Source organism: Chlorocebus sabaeus, chromosome 22 (genome assembly GCF_047675955.1).
Source record: "Chlorocebus sabaeus isolate Y175 chromosome 22, mChlSab1.0.hap1, whole genome shotgun sequence".
Classification (NCBI taxonomy): Eukaryota; Metazoa; Chordata; class Mammalia; order Primates; family Cercopithecidae; genus Chlorocebus; species Chlorocebus sabaeus.
The window spans coordinates 2,503,617-2,517,687 of record NC_132925.1 but is presented as its reverse complement, the minus strand read 5'-3'; positions in this window follow the sequence as shown (position 1 = coordinate 2,517,687).

The following is a 14,071-nucleotide window of genomic DNA, read 5'->3' as shown; positions in this document are numbered from 1 at the left end:
AGGAAAACATTTTGCACCATCTTTAAGCTTGATCTAGAGCAGTACCACTTGAATTGTATATTTGAAGAAAAAAGTTAAAAATTTTTTATTTTTCTTTCTGTTTCTTACACATTATTTCTGAATTCATCTTAAATCACAGTAAAAGTCAGCATGGTGATGGAGGCAAGATAACCAGTAGGTTAGTATTGTATTCTTTTCTAAGGTAGCTTGCAGTGTTCTTGGTATTAATACATAATTTAAAAATATATGGGAAACTTGACTCTGTAGATCATGAGATTTTTGAGGGCAGCAGCTTCTTTCCTCACAGGTCCTATTACCGATCTTGTTAAATATCTAATAAATGGCAGACTTTAAGAAGTGACCTTGAATATTTGATTGGTAGCTTGAAGCTGCAATAATTGTTTTGAAATGGACTCAAATACAATTAATGCAGTTTATACCCACAGAATGACCAAACAATGACAGCGTAGTATTATTCTTTGTGTTGTGTTAAGGATAAACATGTTCTCAGCAATCAGTTTGGTTTCTGTGCTAGACTTTTGAAGTCAGATCAATGTCTTCAATGTGCACTGAACCGACAAATACTATAAATATTTAAATTTGAAATAAAGCCTCCCCTTAATAAAGTGTGCATTCATCTCTGCCTTCTATGAATTTAGGATTAAAATGAAATTGGTACGAACATCAACCAAGACCACAGTGTCAGTATTCCTCGAATGCAAATACTACAAATACACATTCAGCTCAGCCTAACAACATGGTGTTGACATTTCTACATTATAAATAGGTCCGCAAATGGAACAGAGCAATTCCCGCAGACCTGGAAGGTTCAGGTCTTTGATCTCTCTATGCCACTCCTCAGGCCTCATAGAATCCTCCCTTTTCTTCCAGAAACATCTGGCCGGGAACTAAATGTACAGCAGATTTGTTTAGGCCTTAACTAGACCCTAGAGTTTATTGCTGATTTCATTTTGCATTTTACCAATATTGACCCTGCTTCTCTGAGGTAACTCCCCATCTGCTGCTTATTTATTTGTATCAGCTGAGTGTTGAATGACTGATTTTGGGTTCCACACTTCAGCTTTGTTATTATGTGTCTCTCTAGATAATCCTTACAAATTATTCTCCTCTACTCACTCCATAGGGCTAGTTGTCCAGCCATGAAATATAGTACATTTTATGTATGTGCTTTCTTTAGTACACAGAAAAGAAATTGGAAAATGCAATTATATACTATGCAAATATTTTCATTAGCATTGTCATTTCTCCCCTCTTGATTTCTTCCTTATTTTGCTCCTTATTTAGGAGGACCTCCTAAGTGCAAACCACTACAATCTGTGAAGAATACCAGTTTTTTCTGGTAGCATCCCAGTACTAAAGGAATTTATGCTGTTTTGAGAAACATAAGAATATCCATATAAAATCCACAGTATAAGAATACTAAGGGGGAGAGGGGAAAAAAGAAAACAAATTGTCAAACTAATTGACAAAAAGAAAAAGGTAATAAAAAAATAAAAAATAACAGAAGACAGGTTTTGCTAGCTATTGTTAGAGCTTAGATATAAGTGGCCTCCATGTGATAGTTGGGAGGTCATGAGAGTAGGAGCTGCCTTGGAAGTTTCACATGAGGTGAGGCCATCACAGTGCTAATGAGCTTTCTCTCCTTATGGCTCATTTATTAGGTATATTAAAATGTTTATATCCAATTAAAAGAATTAAATAGTATACAAAGGCTTAAGGTGAAATGAGAAAGCTCATTGTCTCACCTACACACCCAGTCTTATACCCCAGAGGCAACTTTTTAAAACATTTTTAAAATTAAAATAAATTATTTGGTTACTATAAATAAATTCTACCCACAGAATCATTAGGGACTGAACTGTGTCCTCCTGAAATCTGTATGTTGAAGCCCAAACTTCTAATGTGACTATATTTGTAGGTGGAGCCTTTGAAAAGGTAATTAAGGTGAAATGAGATCATAAGAGTGGAGCCCTGATCTGACAGAACTGGTGTCCTTGTAAAAAGAGGAAAAGGGGGCCAGGCGTGCTGGCTCACGCCTGTAATCCCAGCACATTTGGAGGTCGAGGCGAGTGGGTCACTTGAGGTCAGGAGTTTGAGACCAGTCTGGCCAACATGGTGAAACCCTGTCTCTACTAAAAATACAAAAAGTAGCTGAGCGTGGTGGTGGGCACCTGTAATACCAGCTACTCAGGAGGCTGAGGCAGGAGAATCACTTGAACCCAGGAGGCAGAGGTTGCAGTGAGCCAAGGTCTCACCATTGCACTCTAGCCTGGGCGACAGAACGAGACTCTGTATATTTAAAACAAAACAAAACAAAAAAACAAAAAGAGGAAAAGTAGCAATGAGCAGGCAAGGAAAAAAGACCATGTGAAGACATGGCAAGAGGGAATGTACCTGCAAACCAAGGAGAAAGGCTTCAGGAGGATTGAATCCCACCAGCACCTCGACTTTGACTTCCAGCTTCCAGAACTGTGAGAAAATAAATTCCCGTTGTTTAAGCCACCAAGTCTGTGGTATTTTGTTATGGCAGCCCTATCAAACTAATACACATATAATACACCATTCGATCCCCACAGAAAGGTGTGTGGGGAAATGTAAAAGTCTTTTCAATCCCTTCCAACACTTGTGTCCTGATTTTGTCCCAAAGGAAGTAACCTTACCTGCTAATGATTGATCTTTTAGAGATAACCATTTCTATATTTAGTCTTTCAATAATCAAACCTACATCTCGAAATAATATGCTTTGTGCTGCTATTTCCTGATTCCTCAGTTTTGGGTTTCTTCTATTTATTTTTTTGTTATTAATAAAGACTTAGTTTAATGACACTACCCTCCTTTCTCTACTTTCTTCTCCTGCCAAATAATTCCAGGTACCTGTCCTCCAAGTTTCTTCATTAATCCATACTGCAACTTCATAAAGCATGCTTTAGTTCATTCTTTACCCTGGAAATCAAAGGCATCAGTAGATCCAATCTTCTTTATACCTTCTTCACCCAGTTTTTATCTCTCAACACTAAAATCTATGCCTATTGTAACACTATAGTTCAATCTCTCATGATTTTTCCACAGGTTTATTCTAAAACCTGAAAACCAGTAAGCAATGTCTAGTTTAGTATGAGACTGCAAATAATATTTACTGTAAAGGCAAATCATGTGGTTGGCTTATATATTCTTCCTAAAGGGTCTGTGTCAATCCAATTTGAATTAGAGAAGCAGATCCATTATGAATATTATTGAATGTGGAATAAGTTATTCCTTACAGAAATTAGAATTCACACAATTTTGGGAGGAACTAGGGAAGTAAGGTCTGGAAAAGGGAGTAGGAAAATCACACAGAAGCCACCCTCCCTGAAGCACTGGCATAGGTAAATAAGTTGGAACTTGCAGGGCCTTTTCATAAGCCAAGCGTGTTGAGCTTCCAGGTAGTGTTGTAGAGGTGAGCTGGTGAAGAAGTTTGTGGAAGGTTATGTCTGCCTCTTGGGTGGGACTAAGGTGGCTGTCCACTTGGTATATCATTCAGGGCCTAAAGTCAGGAAGACAAGATGGATTTGGAGGAGTGGAGGGTAAAAACAGCATGTAAGGGGTTTCCTTCCTGGCTTTTTTCCCCCTGTATTTCCTCTGGTCTTTTTTACTATCTTGATCTGCCTAAGCATCTTTATTTATTTCTTAAGCAACATGATAAATTTTCTGAAACCAGAGTGTAAAAATGTCTTCACTCTGTCTTATGCAATACTGATATAGCTTTCCTGTATATAAAATTTTAGATTGAAAAACATTTTCTCTTAGAATTTTGAAGACATTGCTTCATAGTCTTTGAAGGTATTACTTCCTGGAAGCCTGAAGTCTCACCCCATTGTTTCTTTTGAGGGAAGTATGGCTGTTTATTGCAGAATCTTGTTGTGGGCCTTAATGTCTGGTTATCCTTGTTTTTTTATTTATATTTAAGAAGAAGTTCAGTGGAAAGGTTGACTGGGTTTCTGTACATAAGGGCTGCCCTTGTCAGATTGCTTTGGGGTGAGTTGATTAGGTTTCAGACATCATTTTGAGTGACAACTAAATGCTGAGATAAAGAAGACTTTGTTTCAAACTCTCCTAGTTTGTCCAGAAAGTACGTTCAATTTATTTAGGTAATAACACTAGAATTTTTGCCCAGCAGATGAGTGTCTATTATCTGAAAGATGGGAGTAGTGAAGATGAGAGGAAATTGCTTCCTATGGAGACCTTCAACTGTTCTCATGTTTTCAGTCCCATCTCTAACTTTGGGACACTCTGATATCACTGAATCCTCTCTCTATAGGGTCATCTCACGGGTACGTGTCTCCCTCCATTGCTATTGCTCTCTTAACCTGTATTCTAGGAAAGGACTTCTGATTCTTTATCATCACCACTAGTCCAGCTGCATTTAATCTTTCAGAAATTTGTTGAAATCTCTCATCCACTATGGTCTTAACTACTGATCTTTTCTTTGTCTGAGTTTAATAACATTAAAAACATGTTTTTGGCATAATTTTACAGGAGTGACCAACCCAATAGAAATCTCAGGAAAAGCACATGTGTGCTGAGTTTACATGTTGAACAAGAACTGCCTGTGTAATCTTGAGATTTGTGGAAAAGCGAAAAATCTATCTTAATAGTTTAGCAACAAATGATTAGGAGATTCAACAATAAAACAGGTTGAGTAGCACAACTGAAATTTAGGAGCATTTGTTGAGAATCTATTGTGTGACAGATTTCATATGAACATAATAGATGAAAATACAATGACTAAGATAATAGTCTATGTACAGAATTCACCATCCAGGGTGAGGATATAACAATGTAAACAAGGTAAAATGCAATGAGTTTGTAGAGTTCAGCCATGTCGTAAAATGGAACTGATTAGTTTTACTTAAAAGAATCAGGATTTCATAGAGGAGGTGATGGCTAAGTTGAAAATATTTATTGATCTTGATGAGCAAGCAAGTAGATGAGCGTAATATTGAAAATTTGTCACTCTGGCATAATGTTCTTTAAATCTATTTTCAAACTGCATTTTTTAGCCTTATCTTTCATAACTTCCTTGCATGTCTGGGCTCTATATTCTAACCAAAGTAGACAACTGTTGCTTCCCAGTGTGAGGAAAGAACATTGAGCACCTAAGAATGAGAGACATATTTTTACCAGCCTTGTAAACTGACTGGCTCGAGTTGCCCTATGCTGTAAATGGTAACACTTTTGCAAAACAGAACAAACACATATCAATACAAACAAAGCTCAGGGGAGTATAGGGTGTGATAACTCATCAAGACTCAACATTTTCTTGAAGGAACATTGTTATACAGTAAACCATGTCCATAGACATTCCTCAGCCAGTACCTGACTGTTAGCAGTAAACTCACTCACCAACTTATTACTATTATTTTTAAAGCCCTTGCAAGTGGCAGGCTCTGTGGTTGGATATTACATTTAATTTTGTAAAACATTATTACATCAGTATTTTTCCACGTTCTAGACGAAAAAGTGGAGAGATTATATTTGTTAGGTTACACAGAAGGTGAATAGCAGATGTGTAGTTTCAAACTAAAGACTAACTTCAAAATTCTTATAAAAATTGTTAAACATTCTTGACCCTTCCTTTCCCATATCTCAAGGCTTTACAACTTTGGCCCAATGTTGTAATTACTTTTAATGGCAAAACCCACAATTACTTTTAGTGGCAAAAACCACAAATGCTTTTGCACCAACCTAATACTATGCTTGAAACGATTCCTATGACTCCATGCATCAGCCTTACCCATCATTCAAAGACCAACTCATCTGCTGTCTCCTCCTGAAGTATTCCACGGTTACTCTAGTCCAAAGCTTGTATCCCTCTAACCTCTACTGTGCTTTGCAATATTCTTAAGGAATTTAGGACAAGTTCTTTTAAATGAGTTTTTCATTTACCATTCCCATCCTCTGGGCAGTTTTTAGATTCTTGAGAAGGAAACATGCTGTGTACGTTTTGTTCTGTCCTCCTGGAGTCTTATGTCACCGAAGCAATTAAGATGCTCCTCAGAGAGGCAGCACTGCAATTGCAGAGAGCATGTAGTTCTTGTGCGAAATACAGCTAAAGAGGCAATGACAAGTGCAAGACAGTGTCTAGCATGTAGGTGATACTAAAAAAAAAAAGTTAGCCATCATTGTTATAGCATTATTCATCTGGTTTGTTCTCCATATCAAGAATACATGTGAAGGATTTTCTAGCATGATGACATGACAAGGATTTTAAGGAAGCACAGTAAAATCAGTGTTTTATCTTTAAAATCTGAAGTTCACTAGATTTAGCTAGTCCTCATATTCATTCTCTTCTAAGTCACTCCTTGCATTCATATTCTCCACGTCTTACCCAATGAAACTATATTTTTTAAAGGATCCATTTTTACCTTTAAAAATCTTTTTTTATCTTTCGTAATGCCCAGCCTGCTTCCTTATACCCTGCAGGAGAGAAAGAAATTTACTTAGGATGTTTTTTTAAAAATTCAATGAATATATTTAGCATATGCTGTCTTGCGTTATTATTTATCTCAGTATTTTTTTCTTGCCTCCCTAACTAGATTATAAGCAAGTTTAGAACAGAGATGTTTAATGCCCTGCGCACAGCAGATTATCAAGTTATTTATAAAGATAATAAGGTTTTAGGGGTTTACTGGTTCCTTTACAATATGAATTGCCATTGCATATATGAATTTTTTTTTCCCTCTGAATGAAATGTATATGGTTTATATTGAGGGCAGTGAAACTGATGTCACTTGAAGTAATAAAGAAATAAAAAGTTCAAATGGAAATACATTTGCATGGCTCAAATGTTCATTCATCGGTGGGTTTTCAGATGACATGTACTAAAAATAAAATCATCACAATGCTGGCACTTTATATTTCAACAAGCACAACAACGAAAACCCAGTTTCTGTTTGGACATCCCACATATACAACTATTCCTTCACAGGTGGCCCATGTGGCTTACCTAGGACAATTCTGAGATGTTAAGTCACTGCAGAGAAGCCTCTTTGAATATTTTTATCTTTTCATTTAAAGATCAAAGTACTGCATTTGAGATTTGAGATTTTTAAAAATAGACAAAAAGTCATAAGAATATAAATATTGTATTTTTACTGTATTTACTTATTCAGAGCTATCTTACCTTTCTCATCTCCTTAAAAGGCAATCTTACTGTAATATGTTTGGAAGAAAGGAACTTTTGAATGCCCATTTCAGATTTGCCTTGTGTCCATTGTTATTCCTGTGGAGCTCTACCAGATATTTTGCCATTTATTATGAGCCATAGTGACCTTCTCTGCTAATTATTAACTATGAAACTTTTTCCGAATTTCTCCAGTAAAAGGGCACAAGCAGAGTGACCAACATTTCCCTTGATGGTCCTTCCTCTTACTCTGCATTTCATCACCATGAAGGGCTGTAGGTACTTGAGACTTGAAGGAAGAATTGGAAGTTGCTGAATGGAAAAGCCCTGTAAAAACTAAAGGCAACTGCACACCAAATGAGATTTTTTCATAGGCCAAGAAAGAGTATCCAAACCATTTCGAAGTGATCACTCCTAAGATACATTCTAGATCCTAGCTTTGCGAAGGTCTCCCCACTTCACAGACAGTATCCTTTCTTCAAACTTCTACTACATAATTATCCAACTCACCCCTATAATCTTTAGAGGAATTCGCATGGGCTTTTCTTACTCTAGGTGTAGTTCTTCTTTTTCCACTTGCATACTCTCTAGGACAAAATAGCCATCAGCACTATATAAGCCAAAGTCTAGGATATTAATTCTAAAGTACACGGAACAGGCTGCGGTACTTTTTAATAAGTCTGTCTAGGATGAAATTTATCATTCTAAGTCTTGATCTTGCTAATTCATCCCAGCCAATGTGAGTTTGATATATTCTTCTTTATTATTTCTAGTCATCTGGGACACACACACACACACACACACACACACACACACACACCCACCTTTCCCAACAAGTACCAAATTCTAGAGAGAGTAAACATAGGTCCAGATTCAACAGTCCTTTCCCTAAAAGCAACATAGGTTCTTCCACAGAAAGGACAAAGCTTCATACATATGTTTAAAGAAATTGCTAAAGACACCCCTCACCCTTATTTTGTTACCCTCCAGTTTCTAAACCGTACATAGAAAGCTATAGGTGCATTAAAGTGCGACCTAGTGCTGCATTCTGTTTTCAAGCTGTAGGGTTGTCTGCTTCTTGAGGATGGTCATTCTCTGACTGAACAACAAGTCCAGTGACCACGTGTTTATTCTTTACACAGGATAACATTCAAAATCAGGGCTCCTCTACATTATTATTTTGTAAGTAAATGGGAGACAACATGAAAAATTGTTATCCTCGTCTTGAAGCAACTCCTTCTCCTGTGTGTCTGTGTGTGCATGCCTGAGTGTGTGTGTTTGTGTACGTGTGTGTGTATAGGGGAGCTTTGCATTTTCAATGATCACAATGAGGAAGAAATTAAATTAAAATGTCCTTCACAAATTAATGCAAATTATTTTATTCCCAAATTAATGGTGTTAGTCCTATAAAAACATAGAATTATTTGCCATTAACACTTTAATTTATTTATTTTTTTTAGAGACAGAGTCTCACTCTGTCCCCAGGCTGGAGTGCAGTGGCTCAATCTCCACTCACTGCAGGCTCCACCTCCCAGGTTCAAGTGATTGTCCTGCCTCAGCCTCTCGAATGGCTTTAACACCTTTTTCACCAGTTAAGGATAGAGAGACCTGAATAGAAAGATGCATGCCAAAAATATGAGATGTTTCTCCCCCTTCCTCACATACTCACATATCTTTTTATTGTTTTGTTTTTTTCTCTGAGACAGGGCCTTGCTCTGTCTCCCAGGCTGGAGTACAGTGGTACGATCTCAGCCCACTGCAACATCTGCCTTCTAGCTTCAAGCGATTTGCGTGTCTCAGCCTACCAAGTAGCTGAGATTACAGGCCTGCACCACCACAATTGGCTGATTTTTTTGCATTTTTAGTAGAGATGGGGTTTCACCATGCTGGCCAGGCTGTCCTCAAACTCTTGACCTCAGGTGATCCACACGCCTTGGCCTTCCAAAGTGTTGGGATTACAGGCAAGAGCCACTGCACCTGGCCCACATATCACTTTTCTAGATGACTTTATATATAGCTAGATGCAGTTGCAGAAGAAAATAAATAAAACTTTTGTTCTATGCTATTGAGAAAACCATGCTGTAAGCAAGATCTATAAATACTGAAAAAACTTGAGAATGTAAGTAAATGTGTAGCACAAAGTTGGTGTAACCACAATAATAAAACAATAGGAGAACAATTTGGGTCACTATTAAGGTTTCTTGGGGGTAAGGAAGCATAGTAGCATAAATAACATAAAGGCTTGGAGGCATATATTTTATATACAACAAAATGCACATATTTAAAGTGCATAGTTAACGAAGTGGGAAAAAGAAGTGCACAAATCTTAAGTGTACAGTTTGGTAATTTTGAAAAATGTACGTGTCATGTAACCACTGCTTCCGTCACAATGCAGACCATGTTTTATCATCCCAGTAAGTTTCATCTTACCAATTTCAACCAGCCCTGCTCCTTTCTCTATCTCCTACAGGCTACTGCTGTTCTGATTTCATCGTCACAGCTTAGCTTAGGAGTATGAGTTGTTCAATAATCAAATCTGGGTTGAAGTTTTAGCTTACACATACTACACAGGTGACCACAAGCAAGTTACTTAAAGTGTTTGTGTCTCCTTTTTTTGCTTCTGTGTAATGGAGACAATAATATGCTTACATTACAGGTATTAGTGAACATTAAATTATATCAAATATGTAAACTTTTAATAGAGTATTTGACGGAATATATTGTATAGGTAGTGAGAAAAGCCTTAATTTTAGGCTAATACAGTCAAGCACTCCTCTCAAAAAAAGGGATTAAAGTAGGGAATACAAAGTGTTAGACAGATGTGTGACTCTGTGAGTGCTTTTTTGAAGAGCAGGGATAGGGAGCATGCTAGAGGAAGAGGCAGCATCAGCATCTCATTACAACAGCAATGACAAAATATATGCCATACATTGTTCTAAGTACTTTGCGTAATTGAACTCATTTGATCTTTATAACACTAAGGCCATAACAAAGGTACTAGTATTGTTCTCATTTTACAGGTAAGGAAACTGAGGCACAGAAAGATTAGACAGATTGCCCAAAATTACACATCTGGCAAGAGACTGATCTGTGATTCGAACCTGAATAGTCTGGCTCCAGAATCTGTGATAATGTGCTTTGAACCACTATGCAATGTTATCATTTGATTAAAGATAATTTCATAAAAGGTTAAGAAACAGGTTTCCTTTTAAGAATATTTATCTAAATATGCTAACTGTGGCTTTGTTACTAGTGTAGGACTATTAATTTACCTATAATAGCTTTCTCTTTAACACTTGTGAGTGCCTTGGCCAGTATATTAAGATGAATTTCAGAATTAATTAGAGCTACTGTCACCACTTAAGATGTTCCCTGAGGATATAAACATTTTTTCCATTGGGATTTTGAGGCCTTTGGTTCCTGAAAAACCTAAGAAATTAATTACTCTTAATTCTTTTGACACACTATGTGATTTACTTGGAAATCTCAAATTATTTATGTCATCCCAATTTTTCATAAATCAATACTCTTTCCTCTGATATTTTACCAGTTTGCAATTCAAAGAATAGGCATTTTAAAATTTCACAGTTTTAAAGCAAAGAAGAATCTTAAAGGTCATTTTGCTTTTCCCATCCCTTTAGTCAGAAATCTGTCTAAACCAGTACATTATAGAGGGTGTGTGAGTTTGTCCTGTGCTGGTATGAAGGAATACCTGAGAACAGGAAATTTACAAAGAAAAGAGGTTTATTTGGCTCACAGTTTTGGAGGCTGTACAGGAAGCACAGTACTTCTGGTGAGGGCCTCAGGAAACTTACAATTATGGCAGAAGGCAGAGGGGAACCATCATGTCACGTGGTAAGAGGAAGAGCAAGAGAGAGATGGGAGAGGGTGCCGGGTTTCTTTTAAACAGCCGACTCTCATGTGAACTAACAGAGCAAGAACTCACTTTTCACCAAGCGGATGGTGCTAAGCCATCTGTAAGACATCTGCCCCCATGATACAACACCTCCCGCTAGGCCCCACCTTCAACACTGGGAACCACATTCCAGCGTGAGATTTGGAGGGGACAAACATTCAAATTATATCAAATAGCTTAGGACAATCTGACATTTTTAAAAACAAAAAGATATCATATTAGTGGTAGTAGTCTAACTGCTAAGGTATAACAAATCTTTTTTTTTTACATTAATTTGCATCTTATAAAATGATTATAAAGATATTATCTAATTCAATCTTCAAGATAAACTTGCATGTAAATATAACAGATATTTGGATTTCTGGCCCTCAGATACGTGCTTAAAAGTTAAAGTTGAATGATTTATCCACAAATCAGAATATATAGTAGTAAGCTAAAACCAAACCTGAAGTCTTCTGATTCCAGTCTCACAAGCTTTCCACTTTCCCAAGCTTCATGAAGACAGCACTCAGATTTCCATTCACATTTATCTCATTTCAAATATAACCATATATTTAGTTCAAATGTGGTGTTTAATATGTTCTATGCCACTGAAATTATTTTTTGTAGGCATTGCTATCTAACTAAATGTTATATTAGCCTTCTCAATGTTATGATACCCAAATTTAAGTTTGTCCTGTGTAGACAGATAGTTGTGGACTATGATTTGAAGGTTGTTAGAGAGGTATAATTACCCCCTCAAAGTGTTGTTCATATTTGAAATACCATCATTATTAATGTAATCAATTAGGTAAAGGTTATTTTCATACAAATGAAAATACATGTATTTTGAAGGAAGAGCAGAAACTTGTAAAAATACATGAGTAAAAGGTCTTGGCAGGAAACAGAACACTCAGTTTGGATATTTCCCCAGTGACACTCTGAAACAGGTTTTACCATTATTTTTCATTTGAGGAAACTGAGGCCCAGATGGCTTAAATAATTTCTTCACAATTAATTACAGAATTTCCCCATAACATGTGGTTAAGCTGGGTCCCAGATTATCCAACACCTGGGCTAATACTGTGCTGGTAAATGGGCTTTCTAAGACAAGTGTTTGTAGTGTTTGCTGTTTTCATTGTTTAGATACTCCTACCATAGCAGCTTTCAAGCAATCAATAGAGGTTTAACAACTGGATCATAAAATTTTTTAATGTTTATCAGTGTAGTCTTGGGACCAGAGTGAATGGCGTCAGCACACCAGTGTTTGAACCCTTGCTGTTAACCATTTTGCTCTATTGCCTCTTAAAGAAAAATGAATCACAGTCTCCACCTTCAAGGAATCTGCTGTCTCTCAATATAATAAATATCATCAATTTCTGAACATTGCAAAAGATATGTCTGTGTATTAAATGCCATTTGGGGAGTGTCAGAAACTCCTGGGAGAACAGTCTTTTTAAGCATACAGTCAGGTGGCCACAATCATGTGGATACACCCAAGGTTATTAGATTCCCAAGGTAATTTGGTCTCTACATTATCAGGTGGTTATAGTTCCATATATATACCAGTGGTTATTAGATTCCAAAGACCATTCATTTTCTAAATTTACTCGCATCACAGGCCCTGCTCTGATTCAGTTTACACGTCTGGTCTAGAGTTCCTCCTTGTTTGTTTTAATATTGATGGATTTGGCTTAGTATTCCTGCTTTACGTCCCTGACTGTGTCATTTGCTCCTAGTTTTACCTCCTTCACCCAAAATAGATGTCAGTTTCTTGTTTTAATCCCAATTCTTACTTGGTCACCTAAACTTTACAAATATATAGCAAGTTTTGGAGGAACTTTCCTCAATGTGTTTACTTTTGAGATGTTTTTCTTACAAAATGAGGTCTGTAGAATTTTTTTCAAAAGCAGGAGTAGTGAAATTATTAGGAAAAAGACCCCACACACCACAGGATACAAATCAAGTGGACAGTCTGAAATTTGGTGGAAGGTGGCTGGCACGTAACAGGCATGTAGAAAAAGTGGTTTATAGGAAGGAGTGGTGTCTTAGTCTGTTTGTGCTGCTTTAACAAAATACCCGAAACTGGGTAGTTTGTAAACAACAGAAATTTATTTCTTACAGTTCTGGGGGCTGCGAGGTCTAAGGTCAAAGTGTCGGCATTTGATGTCTGGTGACGGCCTTCTTGCTACATCCTCATGTGGCAGAGAGGGCAAGTATTGTATCCTCACATGGTAGAAGGTAGAACGACATAGGAGGCCCAGCTAGCTCCTTCCAGCCCTTTTTAACGTGGTTGCTATTTATGAGGGTGGAACCTTCATGACTTAATTGCCTCCTAAAGACTCTACCTCCTATTTTTTTTTTTTTTTTTTTGAGACAGAGTTTTTCTCTGCCACCCAGGCTGGAGTGCAGTGGTGCTGTCTTGGCTCACTGCAAGCTCCGCCTCTCAGGTTTGAGCAATTCTCCTGCCTCGGTCTCCCGAGCAGCTGGAATTACAGGCGTGCACCACCATGCCCAGCTAATTCTTGTATTTTTATTAGAGATGGGTTTTGCCATGTTGGTCAGGCTGGTCTCGAACTCCAGACTTCAGGTGATTCACCTGCCTTGGCCTCCCAAAGTGTTGGGATTACAGGCGCGAGCCACCACGCCCAGCCAGACCTCACCTTCTAATTCTATCACATTGGGTCTTAGGTTCCAACATACCAACTTTGGGGAGACACAGACTTTGAAACCATAGCAACTGGGTTAACAAGAGTTCAGTAGAGGGCCAAATGTTCACACCCAGGGGAGAGAGAGAGGAACATGAGAAATGAGTTCACAGGTCAGGTGGCCTTGGGTCAATGTCCTGTGTTTATAGTATTTCTTTTTGACACTTTGCTTCCTAGTTTTAGTGTACTCTTTTTCAGGTTTGAAGTCTCTTTGTGCTCTTATGGCGGCCTTTTAGAAAAAAAATCTCGTCAGGTTTTAAGCTCCTATTTCAAATTTGCTCGCAT